Source organism: Acinonyx jubatus, chromosome D1 (genome assembly GCF_027475565.1).
Source record: "Acinonyx jubatus isolate Ajub_Pintada_27869175 chromosome D1, VMU_Ajub_asm_v1.0, whole genome shotgun sequence".
NCBI lineage: Eukaryota > Metazoa > Chordata > Mammalia > Carnivora > Felidae > Acinonyx > Acinonyx jubatus.
Genome location: NC_069390.1, coordinates 8,247,474 through 8,269,773, shown reverse-complemented (window position 1 = coordinate 8,269,773; position 22,300 = coordinate 8,247,474). Strand labels below are relative to the sequence as shown.

The 22,300-nt window shown below is 52.3% G+C and overlaps 1 protein-coding gene across 3 annotated transcripts in view; it reads left to right on the top strand.

The window, feature by feature from the left end:
- The window catches only part of MARK2 (microtubule affinity regulating kinase 2), a 58,199-nt gene that overhangs the window by 16,452 nt on the left and 19,447 nt on the right, over positions 1–22,300 (top strand). Inside the window, exon 1 of one of the 3 annotated variants that reach the window (XM_053203015.1) lies at positions 13,791–14,781. The exons of 1 other annotated variant lie outside the window; for it this stretch is intronic. The gene's annotated coding sequence lies outside the window, so the exon portion shown is untranslated. Of the gene's footprint in view, positions 1–13,790; positions 14,782–18,465; positions 20,123–22,300 lie in introns of those variants that run through there. One more of the 3 variants, XM_027045646.2, reaches the window with a different exon arrangement.

Sequence of the window (22,300 nt, the reverse complement as noted above, 5' to 3'; positions counted from 1 at the left end):
CTCTGCTTTTTACACAAAGCTTATTTCTTTTCAGATTCACATGTGGCTTTCATTCCAATTCCAGAATTGAACTTGATGTGCTTTTCTCTCTCTCTTTGGCCGCTGGTCTGTATAGAAGATAGACTTTTGCTTTCAAAGGAGATTTGTTCACTCTATTAGCTAAGGCAGCGACTCAGTAACGGTGCCTCTTGGACGGCCCTCTAGTACATTAGTCTTCCAAGTGGTTGGGGAACTCTCAAAGGGAATGGACTGAGTACTTGAAGGGTCGACCACCCCTGCCCGTTGTCACTCACGGGGCACGGTCTGCTCTGAGGCTGGCGTCGTTAGCTGTGGACATAATAATAACCTGTACGTATTGAACACTTACTTTGTCCCAGACGCTTGTTTAGCTGTTTTACATTGATTAACTCATTTAGTCTCTGTGAGATGGTGGGTCTTAGTGAGGAAATAGAGGAAATAGAGGTGAGGAAATAGAGGCCCAGAAATGTTGAATAGCTTGTTGGGTTTTGTTACAAACCCAAGTGGTCCAGAGGGCATCAGTGTCAGAGCAAGACTTTCTTAACTGTGGCAAATCCTTTGGTTCTGTTTTCAGCTGTGTCCGGGCAGTAGGAGACATAGATACCTTAGGATTCGCTCCTAGTCAGCATGGGGCCGGCTCAAGAGTTAGTTGTTTCTTCCTGCCCTTCGTGGCCCTAGGGGTACAGACACAGCTGGCCAGGCTCACCTCCCCTGGCGTACAAGAGCTATGGGAATCTTTTTTAAAAACTTTATTATTTAACCCTCGCTTCTGATTGCCCTCTTTATCTCTTCTCATCTTCCGGAATTTCAAGAACCGTTTTTAGAAAAGCCAGAATTCTGAGACCTAAAATGAGTAACTAACAAGTAAGTACTGAGCTCGTAGCATGGGACGGCTTTGATCCCTAGATTTGACTGCCCTACTCTGTAGCACCCGTGAAATGCTGGGATCCTAGAATGCTCTTTGTATGCGCTCCCACACCCCTGCTCCCCCCAGAAAGAAAAAAGCTGTTGTGCATGGGTATTAACTGTGTACGTTTTATCACGAAAATAATGTTCTCCCTTTACAACCGTCTATGTGCCACTTACACAGAGGCCCGGAGCCACTTGCTTTTAGCCTTGACTGCCAAGGGCACTGAGCACCGTAGCTGGTAGTACCAGGCCGCTGTGTGCATTTGGGACGTGCCAGTGCAATCCTGGGAGCTGAGCTCTGGCAGTCCTGCTGTGCCTCTTTATCCCACTGCTTATTTTATATGCCACTACTTCCTGTTTGCTTTTGTTCAGTCTTCATCTGGCTCCCTCCTCTCTCCTGAGGCTGGTGCCCCCAGCTCTGCTTCTGGATCTCCGGGACCTCTGCTGTTTCTTAGAGCGACTGCTCTGTGCCCCTCTGTGGAATTTAGTTCACTTGAGTTTATGCGTTTATGGTTTGATTCACTTGCTTGTCTCCCCCGGACAGCGGTGCCTTTTCTTTTAACGGTAGTGCCCGTCAGACGTTTTGAGGTTTCTTAGCAAAGTGCTGAAATTTTAAGGCTATTTTAAGATGCCAGCGTGGGGTGAGTAAAGTGGCCGCCGCTGTCCTTACCCACTTGTGCCCCTCTTGCCGCCCTAGCAGAGAAAGAGAGGGAGTCCAACCAGGAGTGTATTTGTGTTCAGACCTCATTCGCTTCTCCAACACCACGGTTGCGTGCCATTTCTAAATTACTTTCTTTCTGTTACGGGGTAAAACCAAGGTCCACGTAAATGACTTCAAGAAGCAAAGCCTGTCAGCTTTCTTATGAGTGGTCTCCCCCTCCCCACATCCCATCTCCAGCACATTTTTATCTCTCAGCAGAGGTAGCTGCTGTTCACACACAGGTAGGTATTCTTTAGAGAGTGCATGGCAGTGTTTTCTTGCTAATAGAAAGGCTGTCGTAATGGGTTAGGTCCATAGGGGCTCGGCCTTTCTATACTTGTATTCCCAGGAAGAAAAATCTCTACCTTAATTACCACATCACACTGGCAGAGAGGTGTGGCTGCTAATTGATTAGATGACAGTCCTTTGCGTTGATGCGGAACCGTTAGGGTGGTTGGGTTTCGTTTTGTTTTTAAATAAACAAATAGATTTGAGCTAGGTAAGTTTATTTCGGAGAGATGAAGTCCTGAGGAGGGATTTCCCTTTATGAATCTCGCGTGTTTAGTGCCGTTTCTATGTCCCTATTTTCTAACCTGGTAGTAAGCGCTAAGTTGGCTTTTCTTGCCATTTTGGGGCACGTGGGGAATATGTCTTTTCCTCCCCTGTGTCTCCGGCGTGCTCCCTTTCTGCTGGGTACAACAAGATTCCTTTATTTGGTTTGCTTGTCCTTCCCTGCTGTCTTGGAATGGTTGAACTCTATTCTGAAATATATTTTTAAGATAGCGTCTAAAAGCAAACACCCTGCCTTCCTTGAAACCACAGAAACTGCTTGTGAAACAGCCGACAGGGCCAACTGCCAAGTCTGCACTGTTAACCCACCCTGATGACAAATGTCAGACACTGAGGGCTCACCGTAGTCATGACTGGTGTGAGGGTTTGCTCAGTAATAAATGTGTAGGTGCTGAGCTCCCGGTTTCACATCCAGAATGCCCACATAATAATATTCTTCATGGTGAGCCATTCCGGGAGAGTCTTGTGTAGCTAATCTGCTGTCTACTATACAGGAAATGTTTAAAAAAAATTTTTTTTTAATGTTTTTTATTTATTTTGGGGACAGAGAGCATGAGCAGGGGAGGGGCAGAGAGAGAGGGAGGCACAGAATCTGAAGCAGGCTCCGGGCTCCAAGCTGTCAGCCCAGAGCCCCACACGGGTCTCCAACTCATGGACTGAGATCATGACCTGAGCCGAAGTCGGACGCTTAACCGACTGAGCCACCCAGGTGCCCTTTTTTAAAAAAAAAAATTTCTTTTAATGTTCATACAGGAAAGGTTTTAAACAAACCAATTCCCATTCCTCCTCACCTACTTTTTTTTTTTTTTTTTTTAAATTTCAGGAAGTGATTTTCTTTTGAGGTGATTTGGACCAAGCTTCTTACCATCTTTTCCCATTTTTAAGTTAGAACTGGCTTTAGAATTGTTTTTCCCCTCAGTGGAGGAGAACTTGGGCCTTAATCTTTATCCCCAGGCCCTGAAATGACTGACTTCTGTTTTTTGTTTATTTGTCGGTTTGTTTGTTTGATGGCATAGAGTTTTCTCTGTCTAGGGAATTTTCTTTCTTTTCTTTTTTCCTTTTAATTTTTATTTAAATTTTAATTAGTTGACATACAATGCAGTATTGGCTTCAGGAGTAGAATTCAGTGATTCATCACTTAGGAAATTTTATTTCTTTACAAGTACTTTCAGGAATGAGTATTTGTTCCTCCCTATTATCTTCCTAAAGAGCTCTGAAACCTCTGGGAGCCTGACAGGCGAGAATACAATTTGAAAACTGGCATCCAGACACCTGGGTGGCTCAGTTGGTTAAGTATCTGACTTCTGATTTTGGTTCAGGTCATGATCTCATGGTTCATGGGATCGAGCCCCATGTCAGGCTCTATGCTGACAGTGCAGAGCCTGCTGGAGATCCTCCCTCTCTCCCTCTCTCTCCCTCTCCCCCCCCCCCCCGCCCCATCCTCTGCTCACTTGCTCTCTATCTCTCAAAATCAATACATAAACATTAAAAAGAAAACAGTATCAGCGTGCATTGAGCTATAGCACTGATTGAGTGGGAGGGGAGATCAGGCTTGACAACCAACAATTGAGAAATAAAAGGAAAAATATTTAAAGTGCTCCCTGTTCACAGCACTGTCATGGGGGTTCTAGATGCAGAGTTTGAGGAATCCTTTCCAGGTCTTCCCCAAGAGCACCCTCTTTTGTCCTTTTGTTAGGGGTTTATTCTGACTTCATTTCCATGACCTGAGTCCTGAGCAGCTTTTTTGACTTTATGTTTAAGTTCTCTTCCCACATCACCTTTGCTTGTCTGTTAGGCCTGCCCCTAGTTTCCAGATGGGGAGGAGACCAGGGAGGCTAAATGGTTTATTTTTCAGTGAGTCTCGCTGGGTTGGCTTCCTCTTAATGCCAGCATCGCATGACTCCCCACAGTTGGCTCAATGGGGGTGCATCCCCATTCGCTGAAGCCCCAGGGTTTAGATAGATCCTGGCAGAACTCGTGAGCCTCGCTAGAAGTGAGACCTGGGATCTTCAGATCTCTCCACCCGTGGTTCTTCTGAAGGAAAAAAACAAAAACAAAAGTCACAGACTTCTAGTAAATTGGAGGGATTAGGTGGACTGTTAACTTTAGTTCTTGGGTTTGGTCCCACCTTGGACTGTGATTTGTGTTTTTTATCTCTCCTACTAGATAATCAGCTCTTTTGAAGTCTGAGCTGTTTTTATCCTTTTCTGTGTACCCTCTTCCCCCAGAGTCTTGGAGTGCTTCGTGCAAGGTCATCTCTCAATTGTGAAATAAAAAGTCAGAAAAATTATAAAATGGGCATTATTTACTTACAGCTACCCTTGGGAGCGTGTGTCCGTACTGATTTGTAAATCCGACCTCTCTCTGTCTGGTTTTTGGACACAGAAGTCACAAGTCTTCATTTGTGTCTTTGTAGGTGTAATAATGACTACAGAGAACAGCTTTTTCAGGACGAGGGGATGAGGAGAAAATTAACTCTGTTACTGGGTTGTGTTAAGAACCCAGAGAGGAAAGTGCATGGGGAGAACCTGCTGCTGAGGAAACCCTGTCTGGCTTCCTGAAGCAGGGACCAGAGCCAGGAAGCAGGCCCTCCTGGCTTTGGGGGAGCTCCGTTCTTGCCTCTGACACACAGCATCTCTGGCTACATAGGGGCTTCTGGTTCAGTTGGCCTCATCCTCCCCTCTTTTGGATGGTTGAACAGAGAGAGGTACACTGAGTGTTGGGGATCTTGTCCAGAGTTGGACAGGTCATGCGGTCCGTATCAGAAGGCTGGAGTTATTTATAGTGGGAGAAAAGCGCAGGAGCGTGGCACAGGAAGAACTCATTTCACACCACCTCAGCGCCCGGTGATGATGAGAACCCAGATTTGTCTTTGAGCGTCTCAGGGCAGATCAGTTGCTTTTCTGAATTGACCAAGAGCTATGATATCCGGGCAGTGTTTTCCAGGACCGATGTGGGCAGGGCAAGGATGAGATGGTGGAAGACCGTTTTCTCCTCTCTTCTTGATTCCCTGGTCTTTGTGACTCAGTGTGAGATCTCCACCTGACTTCTGAATCTTCTGTCTTGGAGCCCCTACCCAAGGCCCTAGCCCAGGGTGGTGGCATCTGGACCTGCTCGACCGGTCTGCTTGGCCCCCCTCCCCCTCCCCTTACTCTGAGCTGGGAGGCTGAAACCGCTGCCTGGGGGCTTTGCCAAGCCAGTTTCTCCTCATGGGGCGCCTGCCCTGGCAGTCAGGTGGGGAGCTCCCACCCAGGAGCTCCCAGAGGAATCAGGCTACTGGGGGATCGGGCTGCAGGGTGGGGGAGGGGGGTGCCACACACCTACCAGCATTGTGTCTCCTCGGCACTGCTCACACCCAGTGTGCAGGGCCCCGGGGCCTGCTGGAAATAGACTCTGTGTCATGGTGCCTTTCCCTGTGCCTTGTAGCCACGCTCCTGGTAGGCAAAGAGGCTGGGAGGGTTGAGGAGCTTGTAAATTGTGGGTAAATGAAGTCTAGGGGGAGGGAGAGGGTCCTTCCCTAGGGCACACTATGTTTCTAAGTCTGGGGGAGTCACCTGGGTTAACTTGAATTTGTTTTCAGCCCTAGGCAGGAGACATTCTCCAGTGTGTGAGCCTGGTGTCCAAGGCATATTAGATGGGGTTGACTTACGGAGCCAGACTGAGGTAGCTTGAGCCGATATAAGCCAAGGTCAGGATGTGGTCTTCGGGACGTGTGGACCATGCCCACTTCCTGCTGCAGTCTCAGGGATGGGGCTGGAAGGCCTACGAGCACAGAGGCACCGAAAGCCCTCAGGCCTCCACAGGGCAGACCCTCCCTTTTATAAGTGGGGGGAACACAAATCCCGAGAGGGTGAATGACTCACTCAGGGTAATATCATTTGTTTGCGGGGGGCCGTGTCTAGGGTCACCCTCCCGGGGACCTTGGCAGTATACCCGCGTCGCTTCTGCTTCAGAGGCATTCCTGTGGAAGGCCTGTGTAGGGGCTAACCTGCAGACCTCCTGGCGGAAGGGAGGCCGGGAAAGGACAAGTGGAAGGGCAGCAGGCCCCAGCTCCACACACCGGAGATGAGTTCTGAAATCCTGCCAGAGACTTTGGCCACAGAGGTGCCAGAAGGCCGCAGGGAACGGATTTAAAGCAACGGGCACCAGCATTATAGTCCTGACCCGGGTTGGAGCCCAGGTGTGCTAAGAGCTATCAGGTCGGGAGACTCCGGAAAAAGCAGGAGGACCCTGACCCTGACTTTTCCTCGTGAATCAGGAAGGCATTTACGGAGAGCCTGTTAGGTGCCGGGTATGCCTAGGCACCGAGGACACAGAAATGACCCCAGTCCTGGAATTTCCCCCTCAGGCCGCTCTCTCAGCCTTGCGTAACTGAACAAGGCAGCCACCAAGAGTTGTGAAGTAGGCCCTTCCCCAAGCAGTGAAGTCCTTGCACCAAGAGGCTTGAAGTTCTGTGACAACGACCTTGTGAAGTCAGAGGGATGGAGCAGGGATGGAGTGATGTGTGAGCCGAGGCTGACCAGGAAGAAGAATGGGAGTGGATGATGGATGGAAAGTGTCCCAGGCGGTGGGAGGCTGTAGCAAAGGCCTGGAGGTCTGAGAGAACATTCTACATTTGAAGACAGTTGGCTGGAGCCCAGAGTGAGACTCTAGGAAGGGACGAGGGCCAGGCTGGAGCTGCAGGTAAGGAAAGGGAGCCAGCCAGCTCATTATGCAGCCGAAGGAAAAGTCCAGAAACCGTGTGGGTCTAGTCTGAAAATCAGTTGTATGTATATACATACGTATACATACGTAGACATTTTACACACACGTATACACACATACGTGTGCACACAGATATATAATTATTAGTCATGTGTGTATAAGGGGTACTTTGAAATTGAAGCCGTCACTTCCTGTTGCCAGTGCTGGGTGCCCTGCTGAGATTACTGCTGGCTCCCCCCACCCCATGTTGTAGAGGGAGAGACTGGACTGGTGTTTTTATGTGCTGGTGCGGGTGGAGAGGAGGCTGAGGCTGTAGTCCTGGTGGGATGACTCTGGCTTTGACTTCAGAGCAGCCTGGCCAAGGACACTTGGAGCTTCTTCAGGCCCTGGGGTCAGGACCGATTTCCCTTTTCTTTGGGGGGAATGACTCACGGGCCATCGCTGCCACCCGAGGTTCTGCAGGCTTTCCTGAGGCTGTCTACGTCAGCCAGTGGGCCAGTGTTGAGAAAGAGGAAGTACCTGGTGGCCGTGCCTCCTGCCTCATATTTCTGTCGCTAAACAGCACCTCTCCGTGGCAGCCTTGTGCTCCGCCCCGGCGAAGGAGGAGCTCTTCCCTCCCTGTGGGAGGGGCTGTCATCTGTGGCTTCTGCTCTACCCTTGGTCACAGATTAGCTTGTACTACACAGCCAGAGAGAGTCCACTCCCTTTCTGCCTGTCATCAAGTGCTCGAGTGGGAGACCTTAACTTACAAAGTTGTAGAAATGGCCATGCTCCAGACTGCAGGGTTCAAGGCACAGCCGGGGAAGCGTGTGAAAATTGACCTAAGGTTAGAGCTTGGTGGGCTGTCCGCCTCAAAGGTGTAATGGGACAGCGTTTTGCTTCTGACCACATATGGACACTGCCCTGCAGACAGCTGGGCTGTCCCCTCTCCTGCCAGGGAGTGAGTTTTGTTCCAGTGCCAACCTGGCTTTTACTGTTTCCCTTCCTGTCTTTCCCCAGGGACCATGAACCTGCCCACCCCCTGTTATGTTCTAGTTCTGATGGGAGTACCATTCAAAGTTCTTGGCAGGAGACCAATTCACTTCTACCCGTGTTGGTTTCCCCTCCTTTTCCCAGTGTGTTTGATGTGCACGTTCCCCAAAGTTCCTTCTGCAGCTGGTTGGCTCTGTAGTACCCAGAGATTGGAGCCTGCCCACGGGGGCAACTCCGCTGCTTCCCTCCCTGGTTTTAGGGGCGGGGCTTGAAAATAGAGGATCGTACTCTCCCTCCTCTCCCTCCTCTTCCTCCTCTTCCCCCTCCTCCCCCTCCCCTGTCCCACCCCCAACACTGCCAACCAAACTGGAGTGACCGCCTCAGAGGCTCCAAGCAGCCTCCAAGCGGGACTGAGCCCGGCTCATCGCCCCACATGAAGGCAGCTATCTGGAGAAAGATTAATGCACGTGTGAGTATGTGAACTCCGGAGCACATTACCATCTCCGGCCGGCTCTCTGTGGCAGGTGTGGACTCACTCTGGGGTTAGGGAGACCAGGACTCCTTAAGAGGAGATGGTGACCCAGCCAGGGGTGTGTCTACCCAAGGCCCACCCCCTTATCTAACACATGGGGAAATGGAAAGCACTTCTGAACACCCCAGCTCTCCAGAAGAGCTTGATGGATGGTTCGGGGAGGATATTCTTGGAATCCCTTGCAGCACAATATCCCTCTTTTCCCTGAGCCAGGTTTCTTAGTTCCTAAGCTGGACAACTACCTTCAGTTTTCGTAGGAGGGGTGTATCTTCCCTGACCTCGGCACGATTGTGAGCGGAAGGTTAGGAACGGTAGCTGCTCTCCCAAATGGAAACATCTTCTTGCTGCTAAGGCTCAAGTGCCTGAGGCAGAGACCAGACCAGAGTAGCCCAGGCTTGCTGAGAGGGGAGGATTGGTTATTTAGGGGCTGTGACAAATGGCTTTGGAGAGGAGCAAGGGAGAATCTCCTTTCGCAGAGCTGCTCTGCAGCATAGCTGTCCAGAGTTTAGACTGCCTGGAGCCACAGGCTCAGGTGCTGACGGCTCTCCCCTCCTCCTTTCTGTGTCTTGCGGCCAGTGCTATCATTGTCAAGTTGACCCTCTGATTACGGAGGATGATCCCAATATGGTCCCCCGGCTCCCTGCTGCCTGAGCCCTTCTGCCCTGGAGCTGTACCTAATTTGTCCTCAGATTCTGACTTTGAGTGGGGCAAGAAATGGAAGAAATGGTCATAGGAAGTTGTGTTTGGGTGGTTTGACTTCTGATTGGGCTTTAGGCATCTGAAAACTGAGTGCTTTTTTAATCCAGATTTCCCTACGAAAACCTCTCTCTGTGCACAAACCCTATACCTCAGACAATTCTTGGCGGGCCAGAAAGGCTTTGCTTGGACATGAATTTAGTATGGGGGTCTTCCCGGGGTCCCGTGTTGTCCATCCCTCTAGTCTCTCCCACTGCCCCCCCCCCCCAATAACATTAACCTTTCATGTAAAGAACGTTGGAAAAATTGAGTACTGTCTCAAGGTCACTGGATCATAAGTGGCATTTGGCATAGTTAGCTGGTTTGGCGTTTGGTGAGAGATTTCTGCTTTATATTTGAGTGAACGATTTCTTGGCGGGAGGCCTCTATGCTGTGTTGCCAGTGCTCGCTTGCCCTGTGTACAGGGTTTGCCCCCTTCCCTCCCCTGACGGGTCGTTTTAATCCTCTTGCCTATAAACAAGTGCAGTTTTCAGAACGTGTGTGGGGCCAGCTCACATGACCTTGGTTATCTCCTCATGGGGTAACCAGCATCAGCTTTAGATACCATGGTCACTTGACGTGGCAGAGCAGAGCTGTCAGTAAAGAGGTGGAGACGCCAGGAGGACGCCTGGGTTGGCCGGGGAAGGTATGGTGGTCCCCCCCACCCCTGCACCCCCGCCCTTACTCAGTTTTGCTTTCTGCGGTTTCAGTAGCCCCTGGTCACCCTCGGTCCAGAAGCAGATGATCTTCTGACCTATCGTTGGAAGGTCAGTAGTAGCCTAACCCTGTGTCACAATGTCTACATCCTTCACCTCATTTCGTCTCACCACGTAGGCATTGTATCATCTCACATCCTGACAAGAAGGGGGAATACAGTACTGGAAGGTATTTTGAGAGAGCACATTCACATGAGTTCTATTACAGTATACTGTTTAAATTGTTTCTTTTTATTATTAGTTATTGTTGTCAGCCTCTTACTGTGCTTAGTTTATAAATCAGACTTACCATAGGTGTGCATGTATAGGAAAATTCACAGTATATGGTTGACCCTTCAACAGCGTAGGTGTTAAGGGTACTGACCCCCACAGAGTCAAATCTGTATGTCATTTTTTGACTCTCCCAGAACTTAACTACCTGCAGCCTACTGTTGACCTTACGGATCATATGAACAGTTGATTAACCCATATTTTGTATGTTTTATATGTAATATAGTGTATTCTTTTTTTTTTAAACGTTTATTTATTTATTTTTTTTTTTTTTGAGAAGAGAGAGACAGAGCATGAGCGGGGGAGGAGAGAGAAAGAGGGAGACACAGAATCTGAAATAGGCTCCAGGCTCTGAGCTGTCAGCACAAAGCCCGACACGGGGCTCAAACTCAGCGACAGCGAGATCGTGACCTGAGCCGAAGTCGGACGCTTAACCGACTGAGCCACCCAGGCGCCCCAAGTGTATTCTTAACAATAAACTGGAGAAAAGAAAATGTCACTAAGAAAGTCATAAGAAAAGGGCACCTGGATGTCTCAGTCAGTTAAGCGTCCAGCTCTTGATTTCGGTTCAGGTCATGATCTTGTGGGTTCGTGAGTTTGGAGTTCCTTGCAGCGAGGAGCCTGCTTGGGAGTCTCTCTCTTCCTCTTCCTCTCCCTCTGTCCCTCCCCCTCCCCCAACGTGTGCACCTGCGTGCTCTGGTGCGCACCTGCGTGCTTTCATGGACACACACTGTGTCTCTCTCAAGATAAATAAGTCAAAAGAAGAAAAAATACATAGTACTGTACTGTGTCGGAAAAAAATCCGTGTATAAATGGACCCGCGCAGTTCAAGGCTCAGCTGTATGTAGGGTTTGGTACTGTCTGTGGCTCCAGGCATCTACTGGGGGTCCTGGAGTATATCCCCCATGGATGAGCAGAGACTGCTGTCAGTGGGGGTGGGGGTGTGATTCCTTAGTGGGGAGCAGTAGGAAGAGTCCACTCCCGTGGGGTAAGAGTGAGAAGCAGTTTCGTTCCTTCTTGCTTTTACTGTTCCTGAATTCCTACTTCTGGTGTCTCATTTATCTTTCTCCTGTATCTCAAATCCTGGCTGCGGGGGGCCCCCGGACACGCAGCTGTTTCAGGAAGCTGCCCCTGAGACAGATGCAGGCTCCTTCATGGATACAGAACCCGGCACCGAAAATCCCATCTTCCCAAACAGTGATTTTGTTGTGTTGTGCGAAGGACAGCTGGTGGTGGGAGCCTGGCCGCCACAGAAGGCCGCCGAGCCTCTGAGCCAGAGGCGCCCAGGAGCCGGGGTGCAGCTGCATTTTCACCGCGGCCGCCCCCCACCCCCCACCCGCCCCATGCAGGTCTCCCTCGCCTCACTACTGAAGAGGCAGCACTCAGTGCATAGCAGGGACTGTGGCCACACTGTGTGTGAGTTGTGTCTGTTTCTTAAATATCTGTCCCATTTCTCCTTGTGACTGTTGACTTGCAGAGGTTCATGTATCTGGAAAATTTTGGGAACATTGCTGACATCGTATACCTCGGGAATCGCGGGATATACTCTGGATCTTCCTAGGGTGGGATCTGTGTGTTGAATGTGCTTCTTACCAGGGGAGAGCAGAGTGGCCTTTTATGGAAGGGATAAAACAGTTGAGCTGCTGGAGCCTTCGCTGGCTCTGCCAGAAAAACCCAAGTCCAGGCCGTGCCAACAGATGACCAGAATGTGGTCTTCATCTCAAGAGCTCTCCCGGGCCAGTTTGGAAAGATCTATCTCTTTTTGGAGATAGAGAGCATTTTTGATGAACATTGGGTAAAGAAGTTAAAGCCAAAACTCCTATCTTTTTCTGGTAACCTACAGAGTAAGTTGAGAAAGCATGTGGAATTATAGTGATAATAGCTAGCATGTCGTGAGCATGTATTACATGCCAGGCATTGTTCTAAGTATTTTGGATGGGGTTTGATATTTCGACAATTCTGACCTCATACCTTTTGTTTTCTCTTGGTAGGAACCCCCTTATGCCTTTGGGGTCTTTGTCTGTGGTGGGTGCATGGACTAGATAGAACAACAGAATGAGCAGCAGTGGCCTCTTGCTGCCCGGCTAGCTTCGTCTGATCGGAGGTATCCTGGGTGGCATTTCCCTCCCAATCTTCAGATCTTTGTTTAGGCCAGCGTGCCTGTTGGCAATAGGGCCGCCCTTCGGGATTTGTTGGGGAGGGTCTGTTTGCCTTGGTAGGCACCCTTTCTTCCCTGCCCTCTCTAGGTGAATTCGGAGGTGAAGAGCTAAAGACTTGACTGCCTGCCTCCTTCAGAATAACCAGCATTCTCTTGTCTGCAGTCTGTGCCCGGCAGTGGCCCCTTTCTTCTCCAGCACCACCTGTTAATCGGGGGTGGTTCTAGTTCCCGAGGGCTTCCACCGGCACTGAGCTAATCCGTACCAAAGAGCCCTCCTCCCAGGTTCGTGTCAGAGCTCAGAAAGCTCAGACTCTTTCCTCGGACTTTGAAAAGATGAATTAAAGTGTAAAAAAGCGCTTTTTAAGGAGGCACTTGTAATGGATAATGGCTGTCATTTCATTTACTATATATACACTCTGCTCCCTAGGTCAGCCCCACCAACTAGGATGCCCTGAGTAGAGCTGCCATTGCCGCCAGAGGAGGAGCAGTGTTTGGCTTTAGGGGACACCTGGGCCTAAAGTTACAAGCTGACATGTACACAAGCGTCCCTGACAAACTTTCCAGCCTTCTCCACCTAACTTTATATATATACATATATGTTTTATTTTGGGGAGAGTGCGAGCAGTGGAGGGGCAGAGAGAGGGGGACAGAGGATCCAGAGCGGGCTCTGCGCTGACAGGCTGACAGCAGCGAGCCCGATGTGGGGCTTGAACCCATGCACCTCGAGATCATGACCGGAGCCCACGTCGGACGCTCAACCGACCGAGCCACCCAGGTGCCCAGTCCACCTCACTTCTGACAAATGAGTCCTCTTCCAAACATCTGGCCAGCTAGCCAAGGCACCTGCCCAGGTCATGGCCACTTAGTAATAGGGTCCAGCAGTCCCAGGGTTGAGGCCATAGTGGCAGCAGTGGGCCCAGTGACTTTTACAGGAAGTACATCCCCAGCTTCAGGTGCCAAACAAAGAGACTGTTCTAAAGAACACTGGCCCCTGATGTGTCAAGGGACGGTCCCAGGTTCCCTTTTCTTCTCTCTCCAACTGGAACTGGAGGTTCTCCTACCTGGCCTTTCGTAGTTATCCCTTCTCTCCTAGAAGGCAGTACCCACTCAAAATTCCTTTTGAAACTCCAGCCTCTTTTCTCACCTCTGCCTGGGTTCATTTCGCATTCCCTCCCTCCTACGCAAACATGCCGGATGCTTTGAAGCCCCCTCCGCCAGCTCAGGTCCTCTTGTTTTAGGCCCTCACCCAGGGTTTGAAGGTTACCAAGCCTTGGTTTCTGCCGCCCGTGCTGCTTGTGGGGAGCAAAGATACGTTCCTGGGTCCCGAGGTAGAACTGAGTTAATTTTCCTGTTCCGGACTATGGTTCGCATCTTACGTACGGATAACCCACTACTTCAGACACAATGGTGGGCCCTCACAAGCCGGCCTGAGACAGCCACCATTTGTTCCTTCTCCGAACGAACGGAACTTTTGGTAAGTTGGAGATCCCTTGGCTAACGTGCTGCAGCAGGTTTGTTTGCATGTGCCTTGTGGAAGCGCTCTCAGTTTGTAGTGCTGTCGCACCGTCTATTAGAAAAAGTAAGTTGTCCTTCTGGATATCAAGGGACAAAGACAAAAACACAGACGCCACTTCCCACCCAGAAAGGTGGTCTGAGAGCCACACTCGCTCCCGTGATTGCTCTAAGGGACAAGTGAGTCCAAATTCTTAATTTTAGCTGATCGGACTCATTGTCAAGAGGCGCCAGAAACAGCTCGGCGGCCCTCACCCGCTTGCGTTCCTGACGATCTGCTGGAGGAGGAAGATGACGCCTTGGCCTGTGAGCGGGCGCAGCCCGGCGGGGGTTTGGTTTGCTCGTGCAGAGAGCGGCCGGTTGGATTTTTGATGGTCCTGTAAGTGGAACAGCCACACGGCAGCCCGGCCAGGTGGGAACGGTTTCGAGGCGGTGACAGCCTTAGGTGCTTTCTCTTACTTCTTCTCCTGCGTGAGCTCTGACCCCTGGCTGTGGTGACTTCTGGGGCAGCAAGCGTCAGCCCGGTGTTTTTTCTGATACTTCCTCCTCCTCCTCCTCCTCCTCCTCCAACACCCTCTTTGAAACCGGAGGAGTAGGAAGGCAGTCTTTTTTCCACTTCCAGGGGAAGCTGCAGTGGAAGGAGGCACATGTCTTATTCAGCACCTTCCAGTGTGGAGCTGGAACTGGACAGGACCCAGAAGGCCTGTTTCCCAGCCTGGGGCTGGGTCTGCTCCTCAGCAAAAAAAAAAAAAAAAAAAAAAGTTATAAGAAAACCATGTTGGAAACGGCAGAGACAAGGGGTTAAATCTGCACCCAGGTAGATAGGCTGTTGCATAAACGCTGAGAGAGGTTTTTTTCTTGTTGTTGTTGTTTTTTTTGTTTTGTTTTGTTTTTCTTTTTTAAGATCTCGTGCTTCTTTTTTACTTTGTGTTGGCAAAAACCCCAGGAGAAGATGGGAGATTCTGGGAGGAGATGATTATGCCGGGTGAGTCAACTGAGCTCCCCAGCTGCCGTTTTTAGTTCCTTTGCTTTTCTGTAACAGGAGGCAGCTTGGGGAGTGGGGGGGGGGGGGGCAGGGGGGAATGCCGATTTGTGCAGCAGGACAGGAGGCAGGTGTGTATGGGTGAATCGTTTTGGCATTCTGGGGTTGACAGGGCCCTGCAGTCATGACGTTGGTCCAAGGAGGAAATATTAAAGCAGAGCTGTCTGAGTGTGGCACACAGTAAGTGTCCCCTACGAGTCACGGTCACCTCCCCAAATTGGTAGCTCTTCGAATGGCTCGAGCTGCATCGCACCGCCCCAGCAAGACACAGTGGTTTTGATGGCCAAGCGGGCCCAGTGGTTGTTGGGCATCAGGAAGTTTGGAGCGGAGGGCTCCCCCTGTGTGGTGAACAGAAGGCTCGGGCTGGTTTGAGGGGGTCGGGGATGGGAGCATGCGGGCGTCGGCTGTCCCATCCCTGGCTGTGCCCGTATTCCGAGTCTGCCTCCAGTTCACCCTGGTGACCACCTTTACCTCCAGCTTTGGGGGAGGAAGGAGCACCGAGGGCCTCGTCACCGCCTGTTAATGGAAAGAACGCTCCATAGATGTCCTCCATTCTTGGGAGAGGGGGTCTTGTGGCTCCCTGCCCGCTTGGGTGTTGTCTGCAGAGGACACAGATGGGAGTTACTGGTGTGGGTCCCAGAGACCGTCATGAAGATGCCCCCACACATCTCCTCCTTTATTCATTCATACGCACGCATTCATTCAGTACCTATCGAATACTCCTGCTCTGTGCTAGAGGCATTGTTGTGGGCCGTGAACACACCAGGGCCCTCCCTTCAGAGCGTTGTCTGGTGGGAAGGCCAGACGGTAGCCAGCAACTTCAAAGGGCAGCAGCTGCCTTGAAAGAGGAGAAAAGGGTCTTTGGCAAGAGGTTCTGATCTTCCTTCTGCCTTTGTCTTGGCTTCCAAGAGGGTGGCTGTAAGGATCAAACACTGGCACTGTTTTTATTCCTCAACTATTTCAACGTGGGCCAGCTGGGCACAGGCACCCTTAGGCACCGAGGGCGTACGAAAGCGAGCGAGACGCCGTCTCTGACCTCTCAGAGCTCCGGGAGGTTCAGGCGTGGAGACGCACGGTCACAAGAGATGAATGGGTACCGACAGGGCGCTGTGAGAGCCAGAGAAGGGAGAGATCACTCTCTGCTGAGAAGGTGTTGGGCTGATTCTTTGAACAAAAGGATTTGGGCTAACCTAGGGATGAGAGCGTGTACTGCCCTGGATCCCTTCAAAAGAAGACGTTACATGATAGCTGGAGCCTTGCCCTTGGTGTGCATGCGCCTGGATGGCGCTTACACACCACGGTTCGAACCCTTCCCAGCCGGCAGCCAGAGCGGTGGGGCTGGGGTCCCACCGCGGACCTGTGACTCCAGAGTGACTCCCCTTCCCACCATGCTGCGTCCAGCCGGACAGCGTGCCACACAGAAACAGAAACTACTAGGCAAAGGACAGGAAGGAAGAGGGAGGCCCGGACACCTCAGCCGCACTGGTTGGTCTCCATCAATCCTCTGTAAAGTGAGCCAAACCCTTCTGCGGCAGGCTGTCTCCTGCCTCCCCCAGAGCCCTGGGCTGCTGGCAGGCTGACTTTCCTGTGATATGGAGGAACTTGTTGGTCTCCATGGTTACGGGAACCCACTGGTACGGGCGGCGCCGAGTGGAGTGTGAGGCTGGCAATGAGAGCTTCCCCCAGCCCTTGGCACCATGTGGTACTGGTATGTCGGCTGTTTCTTGGACCTTTTCTGGGAGGAAGGAGTTAAGGAACCCATGAGGAAGGGAAGAGCAGGCACACCTTCCTCGTCTTCTGGGCTCCTTAGAGGCCGGAGGCGTGGCTGCCTTCTCATTCACCCGCTCCCCTTGGCAAGAGTGGTTTTATGTTAGGAAAGAGGGTCCTTTTGCCCGACAACCCAGCTGTGGTAGAAATTGGACTTTTCCTTATTCCAGAAGCAATACCAGCTTTACTGCGGTGGTGTTTGTGGTCAAGTCTGTAGCGATGACAGATGACAGCTCTTCTCAGGGCTCAGAGGACTCCTTGAGAGGGGAAGCAGGTTCCTCCCCGAAAGTAAAATGAGATTGTAGGAAACGTTGTCAAGACCTCGCTGCACAATGGGTGCTGTGGTCCACACTGGCGTGGGTTTCTTCATTTTGTCTTCATGCCGATCTTGTGAAGTGGGTGCAGCTGGTGTCCACATGTCCCAAACGAGGAAGCTGAGATCTAGAGAAGTCAAGGAATCTTGGTCGTGCTCGGTGAACTAGTAAGGAGCAAAGGCAGGGCTCCCACCCCAGACCCGCCTGGAGCTCTGCCGTGCTCTCCCGCCTCCTTTGCTAAGTAAGCAGAGATACTGTGGTGAATCTGCTAGACAGTTCCCTCCTCTAAACTCCTAGAAGGCAGGAACCAGCTCTCTCCGAACTTTGCAACTGGCCCTGGCTCCAGAGGTAGGCACTCAACAGAGGCTTGCTGAGTCAGCAGTGGTAACTGGGGACTGAGATCGAGCCCAAGACCCCAGTGAGCAAATTCTCAGGGATGAGGTACTGGACGCTTGCAAAGCTCTGGTTGCTCAGTAGAATCCACCTGTTTGGGGAAGAGCCCAGCATTTCAAGTGGCTGCAAAGGCAGGAGATTTGAGGCACGCTCATGGCATTGTGGCTCTCGTGTGTGAAGGGGAGCGAGCTGGAGGTGCTGGGTCGGTGCTGACCTCTTCGCGGGCACATGCTGCTGACCTCTGCCGTGGCTGCTTTGAGGCCTCCAGGCCGCTCCCCTCCTGGCCCAGGCCGCAGTGCTGGTCTCCCTGCCTTGGGGTGAGACTTGCAGCTCAAAGAGCTAAAGGGCAGTGAACCACCTTGCTTTTGACTTTGTGCTTCTGCCGTAGGCTCCCGCAGGTCTCCTTTATGGGGGAGGCACCTGCCGTGGCCGGAAAGAGGGAGCAACCTTTTGACACGGCACCACCTCCCTTCCACACCAGGGCATTAAGGGAACATGGGGGGGTCCCCCTGGGGGAGTAATTTGGGGGTGAGGAGGACGCATCCCACCTCTCTACGGGTCAGTGCTTACCGAAGCCTTATACGATGCCTCCTACCCACAATGCTCCTCTGGTTTATTGACTCTTGGCAGTTGAGGGTGACAGTTGCTCAGGACTAAAGGATGCAAGGAAGGCTCCTGGATGCAGTGAGGGAGGAAGGGTGAAAGAACTAGCGATTCACCACGTCCACGTGACTTGCCAGCTCAGTCATACCCATTTCTCCCCAGCCTCTGTGTTAGCTCGGTACTTCCTCAGTTTACAGAACCCCTTACTGCTTCCCACAAACAGGATTGAGGAAACAGTCCTTCTGTCACATTACAAAACCCTAGGGACTAGATAAATGAAGCCATTTGATCCTGTCTGATCCTCTGAGTGGTCGCAGGCAAGCCCGAGCCGAGGGTCCAGAGGGGTGAGAGCAGGGCGTGCTACGGGCCCCCCTGGGGACACCCTCACAATAGCCCTGTGGCAATGGCCTGAGCCAGACACTGGCTTTCCTGCTGCCCTAGGCATCTCTCCCCTCCTCCTAGCATGGAGAGGCAGAGCCAGGGACTTACCTTCTTTGGGGGGAAATAAGACAGATCAGGCATCAAGAAAGGTTGATGAGAAGCCAACAAAGGGGACCGTGAGGAACAGGCAAGTGGTGGCGTGGACACGGAAGCCCTGGGCTCCAGTCCCGCTCTGTGCTGGGAGGCCGTGGGACCTTGGGCAAGTCTCACACCTTCTGTGCTTCAGTTTCTCACATGTAACGTGAGGATGCTACCTATAAGGGTGGGGAGCGTAGGAAATACGTGGCAGCAGAAGGTAGTGTCAGAAACATCAAATCTGTTGGCCAGGGCTCATGTGTTAGGTGAACACTGAGTAGTGTGGTCTCCCTGGGATCTGTGCTCAGGTGCTGGGCGGGGCGGGGGGGATGCACAGAGGAGCCTTCGTTTGCCCTTCCATAGAGGGGTTTATGGCCTACCAGCATGAGATCTCTCAAGAGTTTCTTAGTGGGAAAGATCCTAACCGGAGAAATGGAAGGAATTCGAAGTAGATCTGGGAGCCAGAAGAAAGGTGTGCCCAGGACTCAGAACTCAGACAAGGGGGGTCTCCAGGAGCCCCATGTTAAGCAGGTGCCCAGACAGCAGGGCTTTGCAGGGGGAAGGCATGAGCTCCGGCATCCCTGCTGCCCCCAGCCCTCCAAGTTCTTAAAACAGTATCGTTGGGGTGGGAGGGGGGCGGTGATGGAGACTACCAGGAGGTTAGGCAGGAGCCTAGGGATGGACTCCCAGAAGCAGGGCTGGAAGGGACTCAGAGGGACATTTGGTTGGTTCTCCATCTTTTGGGCAAGTTGTAGGATTAAATGCCTCATTCTGTATCAGTGACGAAGGTTTTTAGTCTAGAACCCATCGACCTCTAAAGGGGCTTCTTCACGGGGTCCCAGAACTCCCTGAAATGATGTCCAGAATATTTTATGTCTAAGTGGATTATGCGTTTTCTAAGTTAAACACTGCTTTTTGTGAAGCAGGAGGTCCATCTGCCACTGTTGGATGGCTGGTTTCTGCTTAACCCCCGCCTTGTTCTCCGCGGGTAGTTTGCCGGTCCAGCAGCAAGGCTGCTGCTCTCTGGGTCGGCACGCCTGATGCACGCACACGCCTCCCAGCCAATTGGAGCCCCTACCCAGGTCCCACCTGCTGCGGGTGAGAGAAGGACTTTTATGACCGCCCTGGCTGGAGTGAGGCTCCTCACCCTCTCCCAGCTGTTACCCGGCAAAGCACCTTGGGGAGGGTGGGGCAGCCCGCTTCCGGGGAGGGGGAGGGGAAGGGAGAAGGAAGTTGATCTAAACCCGCCTCTTTCTCTCTCTCTGTCTGCCTTCCTTCCCCTTCCCTTCCTGCCCCTTTCCTCCCACCTTGCTCCCGGTGTAGTGTCCCGGGACGGCGTGCATTTTCTGGCCACCAGGCCCTGGCCTGCGGGAAGCTGTGGGGCTTTTCGTCCCTGTTGCTCTCCTTGCCAAGCCCGGTCTCCCTCTGCTACTGGTGGTTTCGGTTGCGACACAGTCCAGGTTCCCAGGCAGGAGCTGCTCAGGCCTGGCTGCTTCACTGTTTTTCACTGAGGAGGTGGTGGAAGGTGTCGCCTGCTTCGGCTGAGTAAGGGTGGCTGGCAGAGCCGGCAGCCCCCGCCCTGGGCCTGGCTCTTCCCGGCCTCTGTACTTTGCCCTCGCTGCCTGACAGGTTCTGCTGTGGGCTCCGCTGAATGGAAGCTGCCGGTAGTCCTTGTCCCTTTCTCCAGCCGGGTATGTTTTCCCCTTCTCTGCTGTAGGATTGCCCCCATCCTCCCTCCTCCCTCCCACCCAAACACAGGATCTTTAAAGAATTGCTAAGTGGAGCCAGGCGCTAGCACAGGTAGTAAAATTCATGGAAAGAGGCACTGGCTGGGAAGGGAAGAGGGGGCAAATACCAGAAGAGTCTCCACGGGTTGAGTCAGCAGGCGCCCCCCAGGGTGAGAGGAGAACCAGGGAGGGTGCACCCGTGGGAGACTGGGATCTGGGGCGGCCGGCCGCCCGGGGCCAGTGCCCAGGGGACCCTTTTCTTCCTCCCATGGGGCCCAGGCATACTGTGCCTCTGGCCAGGGAGTGCCTGCTTGTCACCCTTCCGAGTCCTGGGGAAGTCTCAGGACACTTGAGGCCAGGCCTGAATGCCCAGCCCCACAGCATGAGCCATTCTCGGGGAGCACTGTTGGTAGGAACCCCCAGCATTAGGGAAGGGGCCCTGCCTACCTGAGTCAGCGCTGGGCCTCCGGGGTGGAGGCTGTCTTCCGGGCGAACCTGGCAACACGCCTAAGGCTGAGTTTGGAGATCCCAGGTTGAAGGGCCCACTGGATAGAAGGCCCTTTCTCTTCTCCCTGGGTTCTACATTCCACCATCTGTTGAGCCCCCGAAGCGGTTCAAGTCCTGCTTCTGAGTCAAGAGTGCTTGAGTAACCTGTGTGGTCTGCCCTTGGTCCCAGATACTGTCTCACAGGGCAACCCCCTGTTCTTTCCAAAAGCTGCCTGAGAGCCATGCTGTCAACTTGCAACAGACATGCTCAGATTTTTAGGGTCTGCCTGTGGTACGCTGTGGGCCAGAGCTTTGGGGATGTCTGGTGTTCCTACCTTACTGTGAGCAAGGAGGACAGAGGTGGAGGGAAGAGTGTGGATTTAGCGAAACCCTGGGGGCTATGGGGGGGCCTGGAAGGGCAGCCAGTCCCCAGCCCCCCACACAGTGGTGAGATCTGGGTCTGCGCTGAGTGGGCCTAGTCAGGACCGTGGAAGAGACAGACGGTCTCCATGCCCTTACCTCCACTTTAGCCTTCAGGGCGGCCACCTCACATGGGGCCTCGGTCCAAGAAACGTTTTCAACTGGAGACTTTCTCTTTTCTCCACTCCCTTTCTCCTTTCTTCACTTCCTCCCCTGGGCTCTCCTCACCCTGGCCCCCTCCCCCCCCCCATCCCTGCTGTGTCTCAGAGAAGAGGCGAAAGGGAGGGACGGCTATGCTCTTTTGAGTCCTGAGAGTTGGGTGATTCGGTCCTGAAAGGCGAGTGGGTGAATTTGGGAGCAGGGGATCAAAGAGCACAGCCCCTGTTCTCTGCTTCTCTGGGTCCTGGACAAGCAGAACCTTCCCTCTGTCCCGGATGCCCGGCTTGGAACCAGCCCTTCACGGCTGTCCTGTCTAGTTGCCTCCCGTGAAGGCTGGAGGTGCTGGTGCAGGCTAGGAGGGCTCCACTAAGAGGTGAAAGTCTTGTTGACAAAGACAATAGTATTTGGGAACTAAAAATAATTGCGATACGGGTCGCTCTTCATGCTGTACTGGATAAAGCATTTTATGTGTGTTCTCTCACTTCAAGTGAAGTTGGGAATATTTTATCACCACTTTACAGATGAGAAAACTAATACCAGTAAGTAGGGGAGCCAGGACTTGAACCTAGTTCTGCTGGGCAGAGCTCCTCGGCCCCCGCTAGACCATCTCCTGACCCAGATGTGTGGAATCACCGTGCACTGGTCATCTTTTGGATGGTTTCCTTCACCCTTTTTACTCTCATCTCCCTCTTAAGGGTGGTGTTGATAATAATAAAGTTAGCATGTGTTGAGTAATTGGCAGATTTAGGATTTGTCTCTGGCATTTGCACTCGTAACCACACCTCTCGACCCCTGAAAGGAGGGAGGTGGATGGCAGGGCCCCTCTTGTGTTTAGTTGACGTTTTGAGGCCCAGTGCGCAGCTGAGCCTGGCGGGGAAAGCCATCCTGTTGTACCGCAGTGACCAGCCCCTGGAGCCAGGGACACCAAGAGGGATGGGCAGAGCAGAAGTCAAGAAGGACAGTGGGATTCCCAGATTTGGCTTCAGAGGGGCAGAGGGCCCAAACCTTCAAGTGTACGCTAAATTCCTGTTACAAATTTTGAGGACTTTGAGTCTGCCAAGTCCTCGGATCCTCAGA